Below are 17,777 nucleotides of genomic sequence, written 5' to 3' on the forward strand. Positions count from 1 at the left end.
GGATATGGTGGTCCTTTTCTATCTCTGTCTCCCAGATACATACTTGTAATATTGGCTTCCTGTTGCTGCCATTTGTATAAAGCTCCAATTCAGATCAGTAGGTATTGTAAAGTACTATATGTGGCTTGTCCCCTGGTGGTGGTAACAGGCAGGCAAGTTTTTACAAGTATCTGGGTGAAGAAATAGGGGAAGTGTTGATTTCTAATAATACAGAGCTATACTATTGTTTGTCTTGCTCATTTCTAATGGCATCCCTTACAAGAGCCAACTGGGCAAGCAATTAGTGGGAACGAATTGTTAGTTTCTGATAATTGCCTGCTCATTACAGGAGGTGAGATTTTGTATGTTACATTTGTATGCAGAAATAATCTCCTCTGTATAGAGACGAGCAATTGCTAATGTGATAATGATTTTGGTGTTTGAATCAATGATGCATTCAGCTGATGAATGGTGCATTTGCTCGTTCATTGGGTGATCTGCGACACCATTACACAGGGCAGTTATCGGAAACGAGCATTCCTTGGAACACTCCTTACTGATACTTTCCCCGATTGTGAGCCCATGTAAAGGGTCCTTTAGATGAAGACAGCAATGATGCCTATACCCAGCCTAATAGTATTTTTTTTCTTCATTGGCTCCTAGTCTCATTTTTCAAAATTGTCTAAAAGTAATTTTAACAATCTTTGCTGCCCACATATAGTAACCAATCAGGTCTCAGATTTCATTTCTTAAAAAGCTCCAGTAAGATTAAAACCACACATGCCAACATTTGAAAAACTGCTTACGGGAGATTGATGAGTGTGCCGGACTGCAATTTTTTCCTGGTGAACAAGATCCCTTTTGTGCCAAACATCACCGCACCCTGTGTAGAGTGTTTCACTCATTTTGTGCATCACTCCTTTGCACAACTCTCTGCCCCCCTCCTTGTACCTTGGGCACCAGGACTACATCTAATGATGCAGAATGCTGACTCCACATATGTTTACAGTACACAAGGGGCTGGTTTTTGCTTTTGTTTTGTTTTTAGAAAGCATTCTATGATGTGCTTAGATTTGATTACTCGTCCAGGAGGATCCTCCTTATTCTGGGAAATTTCTGGATGTTCCGAGAGAGTTGAGAAGTGAAATTTAGATTTCTCTTTGATTGGTTGCAGTGGGCAATAAGGGCAATTTTTTGTCTGCACAGTTTTAATCAATCTACTCCTCTGATCAAAGGCTGTTTAAATGGCCCTTTGAGTAGATGTTCTTATGGCACCTGGTGGGCTGCGGTTTGGCCATAAACCTACTATACTGCGCGACCATTACCAATAAGTAAATGACTGACAATCAGGATTGTATGGCCACTCAACAACATCTTGTCTGCTCCCCGGCCACCATGTCTGGTTCAACCCTTAGATACACCCTGGGCCTATCGTTGTTTTGTATACTGTTACAGTATACAGTAGAAGAAAAGGAATTCTTCTTTCATCATTTCAAATTTTAAAGCGATTATTCCCTGTAAGGAAAACATGAAAGACCAAAATTGTGATAAATGTTGTTCTTGACTGAGCTATTACTCCTATAAGTGCAACCCTCTGTGGAGTTAATTCTGCTTTGAAGTGAAACTGAAATATCAGAACCAATATAGGCCTGAACTAAAAAGAAACTAATTATTGTTTTTACAGTAATATTTTATTGTGTGCTGTAACAGCCTGTAACCAGCAGATCTCATAGGAGGTGATTCATTAAGCTGTGTTACCTGGTAATGTTTCCTTTTGGGTCATAACAAAAGGTAGGAAAGGGAATTCAGTCTTTATTTCATGTAAGGATTCCCCGCAGCATTGAAGTCCTTCCATTCCAAAAGGATTTTTTTGCATCTTTTTATTGTAATTTTTATTTAACTAGGCCAAAAAGGGAAAAGCAAACTGTAAGTGTAGTGGTTGCAATCGTGCAAAATATGGGTTATTCCCATCCAATCAGAATAAGATGTTATTTAATATCATGACCTTACTTTTGTTGGCTTGAGTGCTTTGATTATTTTTTTTTTTATTACAGCTAAATATTTTACAGGGCAAACATTTAGCCTTTTTTTTTGTAAAATGACTTTACGTATTTATGAGACATCATGCAAAACTTTTTATTGTTACTGAAAAACAAACTGCTGTAATTGCAAATGCTGTGCACATTTAATGAATAAAGTGATTTTTTTATTTAAACCATAGTTATATTTGTCTGTTTTACTACTGTGTTGGCGGAAAGCCTAAAATATTGAATGCAAAGTCTGAAATATCTGGAGTTAACTGCCTGAAGTTACTGAAAAGTCCTGTGGCTAAGACATTCTTAAAGGTTTCAGAAATACTTAATGACTTCATAAGACTTCATGATCTGCTGTTGGTGCAAAAATTTAAGGATAAAAGAAAATTCATTCCTGACTGAAAAAAGAAAAAAAAAATCTAAAGACATGAGAGGCTTAGCATTAAATTGCATGAATTCTATTATTTTATGAGCAGCTTTACAAAAAAAAAGAAACCTCTGTTAAATTCTTGACTGAGATTTATTAGTTTATTTATTGTAATGTATTGTTGTAATTATGACGGATTACTCATTAGAGGATCATTAGAATATAACTGGCAATCATAATGTCTTTAAGTCAATTTAGATGGGCAGTGATTGGAAATGAGCACTGATATGATCAATTGTTCCCAAACATTTACATGCAGCAATCATCCTAGTCTGCATGGGACTGAATGATAGTGACTACAATTGTTCCTTCCCATAGGATTATTTGTTTGTTGGCAGCACATCCACATTTACGGGGCAATGGGCTGCCAACTAGCGACAATGTTTTGTGCCGCATAAATGATATACCTTGCTTATTCGTCGTGTGATCGGCGTGACGTTTGCAGGTGCAAATTAATTATAAAACTATTGGCCCAGTAAGGTGCCCATGGAAACGGGTCCTTAGGTCAAACTTTATTCATCAATCACTGTGTTGAGTAGCCTAAAAAAATCAACATTCAAAAATGCATTTTATGTTTTTATTTCTTATTTTATATTTATGTACATACCGTATATTTATTTATTTATTCTCTTGTAAATAGTGTTGATCACGAATATTCTAATCGCTAATTTTTATCGCGAATATCGGCACTTCGAGAATTTGAGATGATGTAGAATTTAGTGCTATATATTCGTGATCACGAATATTCTAGATTTATTTTTCATCAATAACCTCCCTTCTTGCTTGTGGGCCGATGAGAAGGCTGCAATATCTTTGTCAGAGCTTAGCAACATCCCTAGCAACCAATAGGAAAGTTGCCTACCCCTTACTATATAGGAACCTCCCCAGCAGCCATTTTCTGCTGTTTTTTTGCAGTTCTGAGAGAGACAGCAGTGACATTGCTGTGCTCTGTGCTTTCATCTGGATCCTATTCCTTTTCCAATTACATTAGGTAGTTAGTTAGCTCATATATATATAATACAGGTAGTTAGTGGGAGATGTCAGTGTAGGTTAGATAGTGATATAGTGTAGCTGATAGGTTCCAGTGCAGGGTGTTAGGTAGTGTGATAGGGATTACTGTTTCTCTGCTGTCCATACATACATGCTATAGACATAGTACTGTGATGTCACAACAATACTTAGTGCACCAATCAGTAATATCTACTCAGACCTGATAAAATGTGAAGTTGCATGTATTGCGAAAAAAAATATGCGCATCATTAGTGCCGATTTGCGCAAACGCAAAAATAATGACAAGATCACGAATTCTAGAATTTGCTAATTTATTGTGAATATGATGCGAAAAATTCATGAAATATCCGCCGTTCATCACTACTTGTAAACACTAGATTTTTTTTAAATGTGCCACCTTTATGTGAATGGTACACTACTAGTAATCATGCCTTAATTGTGCCGATGAGGTTGTGCACGTCTTTGTTCATCATACGTTGTAACAGGCACACCCAACATTAAACTGCATTCCAGGCGTGGCCGCTTTCCTCCGGGCTTAGTAAGTTAAGAGAAAAGTATTTACCTGATTATGTATGCTACCAGGGAACAAGGTAATGAGATAATTGTCTCATCAAGGTTAAAGAAAAGTTTTCAAAATAAGGATTAATATAATAGTATATACTCTATCAATAGGATGTCGGGTCCATAGAATACAACCTCACTAGCAAAAAGTCTCAAACAATGGATTTAATGCAAGCCAAAACAGAATGTCTGCATTATAGCCTATAATTTTCAGGTGAGTCTAAAGGAGCATTTCAAGAGCAGCTGTCACTTAATCCCACACCTGTGTATAGTTTTGAGTTGGGGGAGAGGGAATTCAATTGCAACTTCAACGTAGTATCTGTGTTGTGAATTCCGTGTTTCTCTTCTGCCATAAGAACAGAATTATGAAATTTCAGCTTTGACGGATCTGTCTCATGACATACACCAATGGCACCTGACGGACCCCATTTGCTAGTGTACTGCAAGATGTATTATTTTGTTCTATCAAATGTGATGGAATCTGCGATGGAGGCTCCTAATGGAGCCTCCCATGCAAATGTGGACAGAGCATTGCACAGGTATTTATTTAAAGGTTAAACTAAAGCTATTTTTTTTTTTTATGTTTTAGTTTTGCTGCTAGTGTTTGTTAGTTTCATCGCATTTCACAAGAGAACGTTAGGATCCCACTCATAGGCACGTTATTGCTTTTGAATTGTAGCCCAGGAAAGAGTGGGACGCTGATCACTTTGTTATTCAGTGTAGAGGAATGCAGCACATTTCAGCCAGATTAAAATATGTTTTCAAGTTTTCCATTTAGGTTGTTGTTTTTTGGATTAAACAGTAACAGGAGAGGCTTTGAATCCTACGTCTGAAATTTCTTTTGTATAGAGATGTATTAAGAATCTCAGTATGAAATAGTATTAGAGATTGTCTCAACGTGTCACAAACCCTTTCCTTATGCTCTTCTAGGACATTCGGCATCATTAAGGTAATTCTTTAGACCCCATTCCTCTTAGTCAGAATAGGGAGCCACTAAGAAACAGTGGCTCTTGTTCTGGTTGACCTGTTTCATCCGTGCATCACAGCCAACTGCATATTCCCCACAGGAAAAGTCATCAATACGTATTGTGAAACAGTTAAATAACCCATTGAAGGACCATAGATCATCATGAGATTGGAATTTTTTACTTCCTGTGCCTACTTATGCTGTCTACTTGTAAAAGTAAGATAAGTTCAAAAAAGTTCTTAACAACGTTTAACATTGCAATAAAAGTATTTTAAAAAGTAAGACATTCTGAATGGATTTTCTCTTTAATGCATTATTTTTGGGATCAATGCAGGGGATATACGCATGGTGTGTTATACTGTTATAACGTGTACATTCAGTCATTTGCACCTACACTTCACATCGTCACCACAAATGAGGAACTTATATTTGCCAAAACCTGATGTCTCCTAGAAGATAATGTTCTATGTCGATCACACTTGCAAGTGAAGATTTTGTTTGTGAGTGTCCATGAATAACCTAGCCCAGTGTCACCTTATTAAATGTAGTAGTAATACAAGAAAGTAGGTAGAAATGTGTGGGCATGCTCTATGAGTTTCTTGACCAACCAGAAATTACCACCTCTATACCTAATCAAACTCAAAATTAACTTGAATTCAGAGTTTTAGCTTTGCTATGTATTTTTAGATTCCATTCAACATGGCCGGACCCCACGATGCTGAGCATACTTACCTCATCCCCAATGGTGGCGATACGTCACCCATGTGTCACATGACCTGGTGACATGACACATGGGTGGCACATCACCGCCACGGTGAGTAATTGGCTGGGGTGGTCACGTGACCCATGTCAAACAGGATGCTGACACAATTACACCCGGGAGTAGCAATGCATGATTGGAGGAGATGGAGTTCACCACAACAGGTCCAGCCATGATAGAGGGGTCTAGAAAAATGCACAGCAAATGGGGACAACTCCTTACAATGTCTCAAGATATTGTGCTGATACAGTTCTTAACAACTTCATATCACTATAAGCAAAAACTTTACATATGGCCAAAATGTATTTGCAGTTGTAAAAATACAGTGTATCACCTGTTTATACCAGCAGAAATTATCAGAAAAGTGCCAGCTCATGTGATGGGATTTGTTTGGTATTTGTTCTGGAAAGCTTCTCCTGTCTGAGCATAATCGCTTATGATTATTGGCTTAGGGAAGCAATTAAACTAAGTTACCTGTATATTTATGGTACTCACGGCATTCATGGGTCTTGCCATTTTAGTCTGTAACAAAATTAGAAAAGTTTAAGCTGACCCGGCTGACAGCTATTCCTAACGAACTTCCCATATATATATATATATATATATATATCTATATATATATGCATGTCTGGTTCGGCTGACCATATATGTCTTCTGAATGAGGAGTGTAGGATAATCCAATGCCAGATACCTCTAGAAGTGGCTTATCTCCCTTGAGATTAAGAATTATTTTTTCTCTCCTGACATATACCAGACAGACTCTGCCTGAACAACTAATGAACATTGTTGACCGCTTCCACTGAAATTGTCATGTTTAGCCAACGTAAATCTAATTTGTATGGCCACCTCTTAAGGTCCCTTTACATGGGACGATACTACAGCAGATCTTTGCGAAGGAAGTGTTTCTTCCCTACAATCCGCTGATCGCTGCTGGAGGAGACCGCTGCATTTACATGCAGCGACCTCCTCCAGAGTATAGGGAGGAGCGATCAGTGATGCCATTGCTCTTCCCCATAATGACTCGTTTGCTGGCAGGAGATGCCGGTAAACGATCAATTTTGCGTGCACACCAACGTTCAGATTACCCGATGAATGAGCGTTTCATCAGGTGATCGGCGGTACATTGACACCGCCTGATCATCGCTGACAAGCGTTACTATGAACACTCGTTAGGGCTAATCTGTGCGATTCTCGGCCCGTGTAAAGGAGATAGATCATAATTTAGCAAATCCAGAAAGTACCTTTTCAAGATTTACTTGCATTATATCACTAATAATAAATAATACAAATCATACGGTTTTATATATTTTATTTATGCATCTTCCGCTGATGATTGGTGTACAAAGTACATAACTTTTTCATCAGCTGTGTCCAACATAGGCAAAAAAGGTTGGCCGGACACAACTGTTATGGGTGAACCAGCCAATTAATGCAGCTGATCTGAAATCAATGGACATATCATGAAACCTTTTATCTGTAATGAAATGATTAAAGGGAATCTTGTCCCCCCGATTCTGCACAAGTACTTCAGTAGTACTGCAGATAAGGATTTTTTTTTTCCTACTCCCGCCATACCCCATTGTCCAGACTGTGTATTGTAAATAAAAAATAGTGATCTAGACTCCTTTATCTACAGTAATAACAAATGATATCCAAGATTGTGTTGACAGATTCCCTTGAAGCATTGGATGACACTTCAAATCCTATCCTTCTCAAGAACAACCAGATATTGTAGTGAAATTAGTAGTAAACAGTCTACCCATGATCAGTCTTGTTGGCAGGGTTTTCCAAGATTTTAATACTAGTGACCTATCCTCTAGGTAGGTTATCAGTATGTGATTGGCAGGGGTACCACGCCCTGGACCCCTAGCTGATCAGCTGTTTGAGAAGGCACCGTCACTCCTGTGAGCACCAAGGCCTTCTCCATGCTTAGCAAGCACATTGTATAGTGCCTGTGCTTGGTATCGCACTCAGCCCCATTCACCTCTATAGGCCATGTGACCAACGAACATGTCGTCACTAGCCCAGGAAAAGCTGTGAGAAGGTGGCGCCGTTCACAGGCGCACCGGTGCCTTCTTAAACAGCTGATGGGCAGGGGTCCGAGCGTCAGACCCACTGATCAGATACTGATTACCTCTCCAGAGGAACTGAAGGCACCACTTATGTTATGTGAGCAGATAGCTATCCTAGCCTATTAATGGTGTATAGAAGATGCTGAGTAAATTATAAGAAATCTCTGATTACTATCTCTATTCACTCGCTAGTAGTAAAAGATTGACCAAGAATTGAGATCCCCAGAAGGTTTCACTAGGCCTACTTGTAGATCAGAAAACATGAACCTGTTTTCTTCAAGGTCTACTAGTACTTCCCTACTTTGGGTTTACCACTCGGCAACCAGTTGAAGAGTAATCATGTTTTCTTTGGCCATGCCTTTTCTTCCAGGGTTAGTTCAAAGCATGGTTTTAATGGTAATACGACGGCTCATTCAGGATCTGATTACTGTTTGCAAGAATAAATTGCAGTCTTGATAAAATAGTTTATAGCTTAAAGATATCTTAGCATATCAAAATGTGTTCACACTGAGTCATTGCAAGGGCAATAACTACTAGTAATGGTTTTAGTGTTGTAAATCCATCAATCATACCACAGGTGGGTGTGACTGTGGTGCTGTAGTTTCAACCCATACCTTTAATTATTAGCTTTCATTAGTTACAGTACATAAGCCCATAATTACCAGGATGAGTTGGCAATACTCTGACCTTCCTTTCACTAAGTAATATTCCACTATGTTTTGGAAAATGTACAGCATTATAGATTATCATTACTTTAAATGGACCATAACTCTGCTTCCTACAAGCATTGACATACATGAGCAAAAGCTTCTGTTTAGTCTTATGATAACAGGATTGAATATTCTGCACTGGAACAAAACCTAGATAATCATATTAACCATGAAAACCCATCACGGAAAATGATTTGTATTTAATTTCTCAGAATAATCCTCAAGAATATTTTCTTCTAAGTTCTTTTTTTGTAGTTGTGTGTGCCGCTTGTACTTGTCATATGTCTGTAAAGACAAGCCTATGGTATTTATATACGGATTTGGTAGCCATCTATGCATAAATATGTCATTATATCATACATAATGAAGGCATTTGAGTTTGACAGGTCTTTGTGATATTCTGTGCTGTACGGAGCTTTGCTTCTCTGTAGTCTCCGATGTTACAGATGGAGATGGCTCCACAGAAGTTGGGTTCACAAACAAAACCAGATTTGATACAAGAGAACAGATAAAATATGGATGCTTATTCTTCCTTAAGTAGTCAATGGATTCTAAAATCACAGATCAGTAATCCAACCCTACTGACTATTATAGAGAGAATATGTTTCCTTATATGTAGACTCTTCTAGCCAGAGAATAGAAGTCCGTAATACTTATTTAGTTTTCCTGAAAAGTCACCATTTTTGTACATATGCTGAGTCTGTAACCCTGGGTTCACACCTGAGCGTTCTGAAAGGAGCGCTCTGTATGCGCGATTGTACGGGCGTTTACAATCGCACATACAGAGACAAGCGAACACACATTGTCGCGCGTTCCCGAAAGTCTATGTACGGGAACGCGCGACAAAACGCCCCAAAGAACGCTCAAGTACTTGTTTGAGCGTCGGGCGTTTTACAGTGCGATCGTACGCGCTGTAAAACGCCCAGGTGAGAACCATTCCCATAGGGAAGCATTGGTTTCTCCTTGTTGTGCGTTTTACAGCGCGTAGGAACACGCTGTAAAACGCTCAGGTGTGAACTTAGGGTTATTGTAACCCTATTCTCCTAACTGTCCAACCTGCAATACCAGGCATAGCCTATGAGTGAGAGTGGAGCTGTTCCTATCATTATTAGTGACAGGTAACCCTTTTTAAAAAATTCTGGTGCGTATTTATATTCAGGATTTAGAATTGGGAAGTGTTATTCTGTACGTAAATGGGTTTTGCAGGAATAATTAACTATTTCCTATCGACCTTATTGACAGATTGATACTTAAATGCTTCCCACTGCTCCAATCCTGCGCGCTGGCTCCCATTCCAAAATTTTTTGGTCCCCAGTTTGTTGTCTTCTGGCAGGAACATGGAAATGGTCACCGGTGTTGATGCTGCGAATGACTGGCTTCAGCGGTGACTTGTCACTTGGGGAATCACTAGCTGCAGCTGTAGGTGACCATGTCCATGTGCTGACTGGAAGAAAAGCTGGGGGACCAGAAGAGGAACGGGAGCCAGCAAGCAGGATTGAGCTGGGGGTGAGCAGGTAAGTATAAGTCCTCATTTACACCACTGTATTTTGATTCGTGTCCGATCCGCATTTTTTGCGTATTGAACAGGAATCCATTTAATTTCTAGTTCATTTTATTTTCATTATATTCATTTGTATTTCTATGCATTCCTATGCATCTGTGCTGCAAATTATAGAACATGTCCTATTCTTGTCCGTTTTGTGGACAAGAATAAGTATTTTGACAATGGTGCGTGCGGAAAGTGAGGGATGTACATTGCCAGTATCCTCAGTTTGTGGACCCCAAAATGGATACGGCCATGTAAATTTTGCCTAAATTAGTTTTCCTGGAGAACTCCTTAGAAGAGACTTTGACCCCTTTAAGAGACTCTGCCCGATGCGGGTGCCATAGCCGCGGGTGGCCGCCTGTTTCTTTTAGCAGACACCCGCTGCTCATGTCCGCAACCGGCAGTAATGCCGATCGCGGCCATTTAACCCCTCAGATGCCGTGGTCAATGCTCCCTTTCGGTTGTGCTTCAGCTCCCCTGTGTGGCGATCGGAGGAGCCAGAGCGTGTATGCAGCAGCCCCTATTTTTATGAATGACGAGGCTGATGCATAGTATATCCTATAGAGCCCTTGCCTGTAATAGGGCTCCATAGGAAACTAGTAAAGTGATCATAGATCCAATGCTAGTGCATTGAAGTCTATGATAATAGCAATCAGATGATTGCATGTTATAGTTCCCTATGGGGACTATAAAAAAGTGTAAAAAATATATATATAAAAAAAGTAAAAAAATTTATTAAAAAACATAAAAATTCAAATCACCCCCCTTTTCCCAAAATAAAAATAAAAGAACTAAAATAATAAAAAAAATACACATCATGGGTGTCGCGATGTGCGAAAACGTCCATAGTATAAATAAATATGAAATATATTCCCCATACGGCAAACAGTAAAACGGAAAAAAGCGTCCAAATAGCCAATTCGCCGGTTTTGGTACCTTCATTCTCTACAAAAAACTTAAATAAAATGTGATCAAAAGTCATACACACCCCAAAATGGTATCAATGAAAAAATGAGCCCCCATAGAGCTCCGTACACATAATTACAAAAAAGTTATAAGGATCAAAATATGGCGACAAAGAAATAAAATTGATTGTTTCCCACTTAAATTTTTTTTTAGCACTATCAAAACGCAAGAAAAACTATACATATAAGGTATCGCCGGATTTGTAGTGACCTGTAGAATAAAAGTAACTGGTCAGTTTTATCGCACATCGAACATTGTAAATAAAAAAAACGTTTTACCGTACATAAGAGTAAGGTTCTCCGAACCTAGAATTTATGTGCTGGCTCTCATCTATCAGGAGATGAAAGATTGGGCCTTTTGAATCTCAGTCCCCTATCCTTTTGTTCTCAGGGGAAATAAGCTTCTGCTAGAGGTCTGCCAATGGCTCTCTTTCCATTAAAGGGAACCTATCATCAATTCGATGCTGCCCATACTAACGGCAGCATAAAGTAGAGACAGATGAGTTGATTTTAGCGGTCTGTCATTTAAAAGTTAAAAGTAAGTGGTTGCCGAGACCCAACATCACAATCATTGCAGACTGGGCCTGGAAAAGAGTCACGGCCACCTGAGAAGAGTCCTGGTTATTCATAAATTCCTGCTCTCCCTGCCCACCTGCTGATGACTGACCGTCTTCTACCTAGTTTTCTCCATTTCTCTCTAGGAGAGACCTGCCAATCATCAGCAGATGGGTGAGAGAGCAGGAGATTATGAATAACCAGGACTCTTCTCAGGTAGATTTGACTCTTTTCAAGGCCTGGGCTGCAATGATTATGATGCTGGTTCTCAGCAACCACTGACTTTTAGCTCATGAGTGACACATCGCTGACATCAGCAATTCTGTCACTATTTTATGCTGCCCTCAGTAAGGTCAGCAGAAAGTTGATTACAGGTCCCCTTTAAGAATGCATGCATGTTCAGTCATGCTTTCATGTGCATGGGGAGCTGGGAAGTATAGATTTTGTGGAATCAGCATTAGGCGACAGCTATTGTAAATGTATGGCCACTTCAAACCTTCACTCCACTTGTTCTGTTACTTGAGAGCAGACAGGTATTAGGATTAGGGACAAGATTGGGAGGGGATTGGAATTATGGACAGGAAGGTCACTACTTTCTCTCCCCCTATCTAGCTGATCTTTTATTAGCTGATGACTATCGTTAAGCTAAGATCCGAATTTCAGGGAAAATTTGATTTGCCGCAAAGCAATCATACCTCATCCATTTGCTCACAACGGGCTTGCCGCAGCCATCTTGATTGAAGATCTTGCACGAAATCCCGTGCTTGGTGTTTTTATGACTTCACCACACCGGCCGATATTTTGCTCTAGATCTTCAGTCAAGATGGTGGGGGCTGGCCCCTCGTGAGCAAATGGATGAGGTAAGTATGATGTCATTTATTTATTTTTTAAAATTTTACACTGTGTTATTACTGTCAGATGCCGTGATCAGCTATCAGAAATCGCCGCTCCCTGTCACTACACCCACTACTTACAAAGATATGCGCTTCGTGACAAAGTATTTCATCACAAAGCAATTTTTTTTTGTAAAATTCGACAAAGCAGCCAAATCGAATTTTTTAATACTTCGCTCATCTCTACTGATGACCTACGTTGGGACTCTCTGAAGGAGTCCAAAAAATAGGGTAGGGTCACATTGAGCTTTTTGGAGGAGGTTGTGAGGCAGATTTTCTTGTAGGTTTTTCAGACAAAGCCAGAAGAGGATCCAACAGGGAGGAGAAATATTTATCTTTCCGATTCTTTTTGAATCCACTTCTGTGTAAAACTACCCTCAGTATGTTATATGACTGTAATGTCGTTCTAATGCCTATCACACATCTCTCTTGTAAAGCAATAAAAGAAATCAGCAAGATAACATTTACAAACCCCACTTTCATTTCTTCCCTCACCTCTGTGATTATCATGGAATGAGTGCACTGCCTATACAAGAATGACCCTTATCTAAATTCCAAGCAGACAATGAAGATGGCCATCAAGAACTGAAGAGGAATGTGCCCCGAGGTGGTCTTGGTGTAATCAATATGTTGTGGTCAGTAGTTTGCTGGGATTGTGTAATTACCTCCATCTGACAAGGGGCACTTGAGAATGGCTCACCTGTGCCGTCATCTCCAACTGAGCCAAAGCCTTCATCTTCTCGGGTTTTTCTGATAACAATCAGATCTGAATTCTAGTAGCTCCTCCAGGTAAAAAGGTGCAGTCCTCGTATGCATTATCCTCCCCCGCTACATATGGGACCTCTATGACGTATGTTATAAAGGAAGGTGGTGACCCCAGTCTAAAGCTTTTATCTCTTCTTCCCTTTGTGATGAAAGAATTCCACTGCAAGCCATTAAGGAATCTCAGGGGCTCGTTGGTTCATGAATACAATGAAGCATCTGGTAATGAGCGTACAAACAAATCCTTATGATCTCAGACAGTAAAGGTGCAACGTGAATATTCAACGAGAGAAAAAAAGAAAAAGTAAAGAAAACACATTGCTTTTGACAAATAGCCTGGAAACTCAAATCCCTATTAACGCTAGGGGGTCTATTGGTTCATTGTAGTGAAACGGAGTGCTTGAAATAGAGATGCAGAAAAAATCCTGCGTGTTCATCGCGGTCCCTGCAGCATTGGCTGCAAATGTACGCATGTCGCTTTTACTAAACGCAAAGCTGAATAGTATTCTTTCATCTCCGGTCCTATTCTAAATGTAAGTCGAACGAGATCCAAAAAGCTGAGCTAAAGGGATTTTTTTTTTTTTTTCAGTCTGCGGATAGAAAATCTATTGTGATGACTTACCTTGAATTTGCCATAAAGCTTTTGATCTAAGGGTGAATTTCTCTCCTGAGGGATATTTTTTGCCTCTTACTGAAATTCAAATAGCGTATTCCCACACGCCAGCGTATCTTGTCGTGTTGAAATTATTACAAGTGCATTTTCTATTTTAGTTATAGTCAGAAAATCACAATTTGATTGCCTAGGAAAGTACATGATTAGAAATAGTAAGGGCGGAAGCTACGCTTTGTGCGTTTGGAGGAAATGCAATTCCAAACTGTTGACCCGCTGGATGAAATGTGACAACTAGCTAACCATCATTAGTTTAATTTCCTCACTGCTAGTTTCTGTCTCTGCATTACAAGCTTGTGCATTGCAAGGCCCCGCAGCCATGGACCACGAAAGCAGAAACCCTCTTTTAGAAGGAACGTGTTTGATCACTGAAAACTAGATGCAGAGGTTACATTCTCTCGCAAAGCCTCTGTGATTCCATTTCTATACACTAGTCCATGACAGTATAAATTATACACGTGTGGACAAATACAGTAAACACAAAGATTGAACATAAAAACGATCAAAAAGTGACATTTTCGCATAAAGAACAACTCTAGTATTATGAAGAAGATAATTCTTGTAAGCCTCACGGGCAGGGCCCTCTCTCCTTCTGTACCAGTTTGTAACTTGTCTTGTTCATGCTTAGTGCAATTGTCTGTATTATGTATGTATACCTCTTCTCATATGTACAGCGCTATGGAATGAACGGCACTTTAATAATAATAATAATAATAATAATAATAATAAAATCCTTCCTATCCAAGTTCTAGACCAATGGGTGCAATATTAAGATGGCTTATTCTTATCATGTAATGCCACCCAGTGGTGGACCAGCCATCAGTGATGGTCAGTTCGCAGTGTTCGCCAACGAACACATGCGGATTGCCATCTTGACCCCCCCCCCCCCCCCATCCACGGACAACACCAGGGATCCCAGAAAAGTTTAAAGCCTGCTCTTCTTGCTCCTCCTCCTCCTCCTCCTCCCCCCAGGCACCATCCTCCTTATACTCCTCTTCAGACTCCTGCTGACTTGTCTCAGATGGAGTAGCTCCCTCTGGGAATTCATTCAGCATTGCGACTTCCTCATCTTCCTGCTCCTCCATGGCTTGATCAATGACACAACACAATGCACACTCCAGAAAGAAGCCGTAAAGTACGATGTCACTGATGGCTCCCTGGCTGCGACTGACCAGTTTGGTGATCTCATCAAATGGCTGCAGAAGTCTGCATGCATCACGCATGAGCAGCCAATGGTGCGGTGAAAAAAAAAAAGCTCCTAGAACCTGTCCTGCTGCAGAGTTCATACAGCTGAGGATGAGATGGAGAATGGAGTAGGAGAAGGAGAAGAAGAGGCAGGCCTGCATGCAATCTGTGGCGGTAACACCAAATCCACATGGTTGACACGGGTTGCATGCTTGATAGCCATAAGAAGGTTCACCCAGTGGGCAGTAAAAGTCATGTACCTTCCCTGCCTGTGTTTGCTAGACCAGGTGTCTGTGGTCAGATGTATCACTTGTTGCTGAACATGGCCATATAGCTCTGGGATGCCCTTCTGGGAGAAATATTTCCTTCCGGGAACCTTCCATTGCGATGTGCCAATGGCCATAAATTTTCTAAAGGCCTCCAAGTCCACCAGTTTATATGGCAGTAGTTGGCGGGCTAGCAGTTCCGACAAGCCGGCGGTCAGCCGTTGGGCAAGAGGGTTATCTGGCGTCAGAGCCTGCCTTCTGCCAGATGAAAGCGACGACGGTGCGGTGTAAGGTGGAGTAGAGGACAAATAGGAGGAGAGAGGAAATGGAGAAGAGGCAGGATGTGGAGCATCGGGAGTGTGGCTTTGTGGGTTCTGACGGTGTTGCTCCCACTGGGCTCGGTGATGGGAGGCCAGGTGCCTTCTTAAGGCGGTAGTCCCTAGGTGAGTGTTGGGCTTACCACGACTCCTGCGTTGACAGCACAGGCTGCAGATGGCAACACTATTGTCAGCAGCTGACACGTTAAAAAAAGCCCTCACTGCTGAGCCATGTACCGGCATCCTGGGAGCACCAGATGTCACTGTGCATGGTGGATGGCTCTCTCCAGATACATTTGCAGTCTGCTTTTTGCCTCTTGTGCACTGCGAGTTCTGCCTGCTTCTCCTCCTTCTCCTCCCTATCTGCTGCTCCGTCTCTCCCTCTGAACTCCCCTCCTCTTCCTCTCTTGTGGGCACCCACGTGATGTCCATCAACACGTCATCATCGTCACCTTCACAACCACTGACATTAGAGATCTCGCAGTAGACAGCAACAGTGGGGACCACCCTCCTTGGGCTGATCTGGGTACTGTCGTCAGACCGCTGGGTGGCGGCCGTTGCTACCTCCTCTTCCTGATCCGATGCCAAAAATGGCTGCGTATCGGTAAGGTCTGGGAATGGATGGGAAAATACAGTAATTCCTCTCACTTGAGTGGAGGGGCTATGGTGGTGGTGGTGGTGTCTTTGCGGGTGCCTACAGCAGAGAGTGAGGAGGGTGCTGATACAGAGGATGAGGAGGGTGCCGAAGCGGAAGGCTGGGTGAGCCACTCAACCAACTCTGGTGCGTCCTTTGACGTAATCGCACGCACCTTCTCCAACTTCCCACTTAGGCTCCGGCCTGGTGCACCTGCCCATCCCCTATCACCCCTGCGGAATGGCCTGCCTCTTCCTCTGCCTGTCATTTTCAAAATAACCCTGTGACAAAGTCCCTATAGAAGAGCAGTATTTGTGGAAGCAGGTATATCAAAACCCTTAATCAGTTTATTTTGGGGCAACAGGTATATCACACCAGTTGCAATTGGTTATTCCAATTTTGTTTGTCCCTCTGTATACCTGCGGTATCTCAGCAGAACCGCACACAAATGCTGCACAATACAAATGCACTATATAGAAAGTATATTATAGGATCTTTACTCACCGCTTCCTGGTCCTCCACTCGGCTGTCTTCTGTGCAGGGCTGCGCACCATGTGGCCTCACTGTGCGCAGTCTTCACAGCTGACAGCCAAGAACCAGGAAGAAGAGAGAGAACGCTGGTGGTGAGGAGCAGCGGCGTCCAGGAGCAGGAGAGGTAAGTTATTTATTTTATTTTATTTGCACTGATGGCTGACATGGGGGGTCATGATGGCTGACATGGGGGCATGATGGCTGACATGGGGGCTGATGGCTGACATGGGGGTCTGATCTGAGGTCTTATTAACATTGGGGGTCTGATTGGTGCTGTGAGCTGAGGTCTGATTAACATTGGGGGTTTGATTGCTGGTCTGACCTGAGATGTAATGGATAATATTTTTTTCTTATTATCCTGCTCTAAAACCTAGATGCGTCTTATGGGCCGGTGTGTCTTATTGGGTGAAAAATACGTTATATCGCACCCCTGCCTCAATCAGTTTTTTTGGGGGGCAATTTGTATATCACACCAGTTGCAATTAGTTGTTCCAATAGCGTTTGTCCCTCTGTATAGCTGCGGTATCTCAGCAGTAGTGTTGAGCACGAATATTCAAATATCCAATTTTTATCGCGAATATCGCCACTTCGAGAATTTACAAATATTTTGAATATAGTGCTATACCGTATATTTGTTATATCGAATATTCAGCATTTTTTCCATCTGAACACATGATTTCTCTCTGCTTCTTCCTTGTGGGCCAATGAGAAGCAAGCAATGTCAAGTTTACAACAATACTTAGTGCACCAATCAGTAATCTGTAGTCAGACCTTCTAAAATGTGACGTTGCACATAGTGCGAAAAAATATTCTAATCACTGCCGATTAGCGCAATCGCAAATATATTGCAAATAAATCAGTTGTAATGTTCTGCCGTGCCAACCATTTTCTCCAGTCTCAGGAAACTTATACCAACTTGAAAAATGTAGCCAA

The sequence above is a fragment of the Bufo bufo genome, chromosome 2 (assembly GCF_905171765.1).
Source record: "Bufo bufo chromosome 2, aBufBuf1.1, whole genome shotgun sequence".
In the NCBI taxonomy this organism is placed as follows: Eukaryota; Metazoa; Chordata; class Amphibia; order Anura; family Bufonidae; genus Bufo; species Bufo bufo.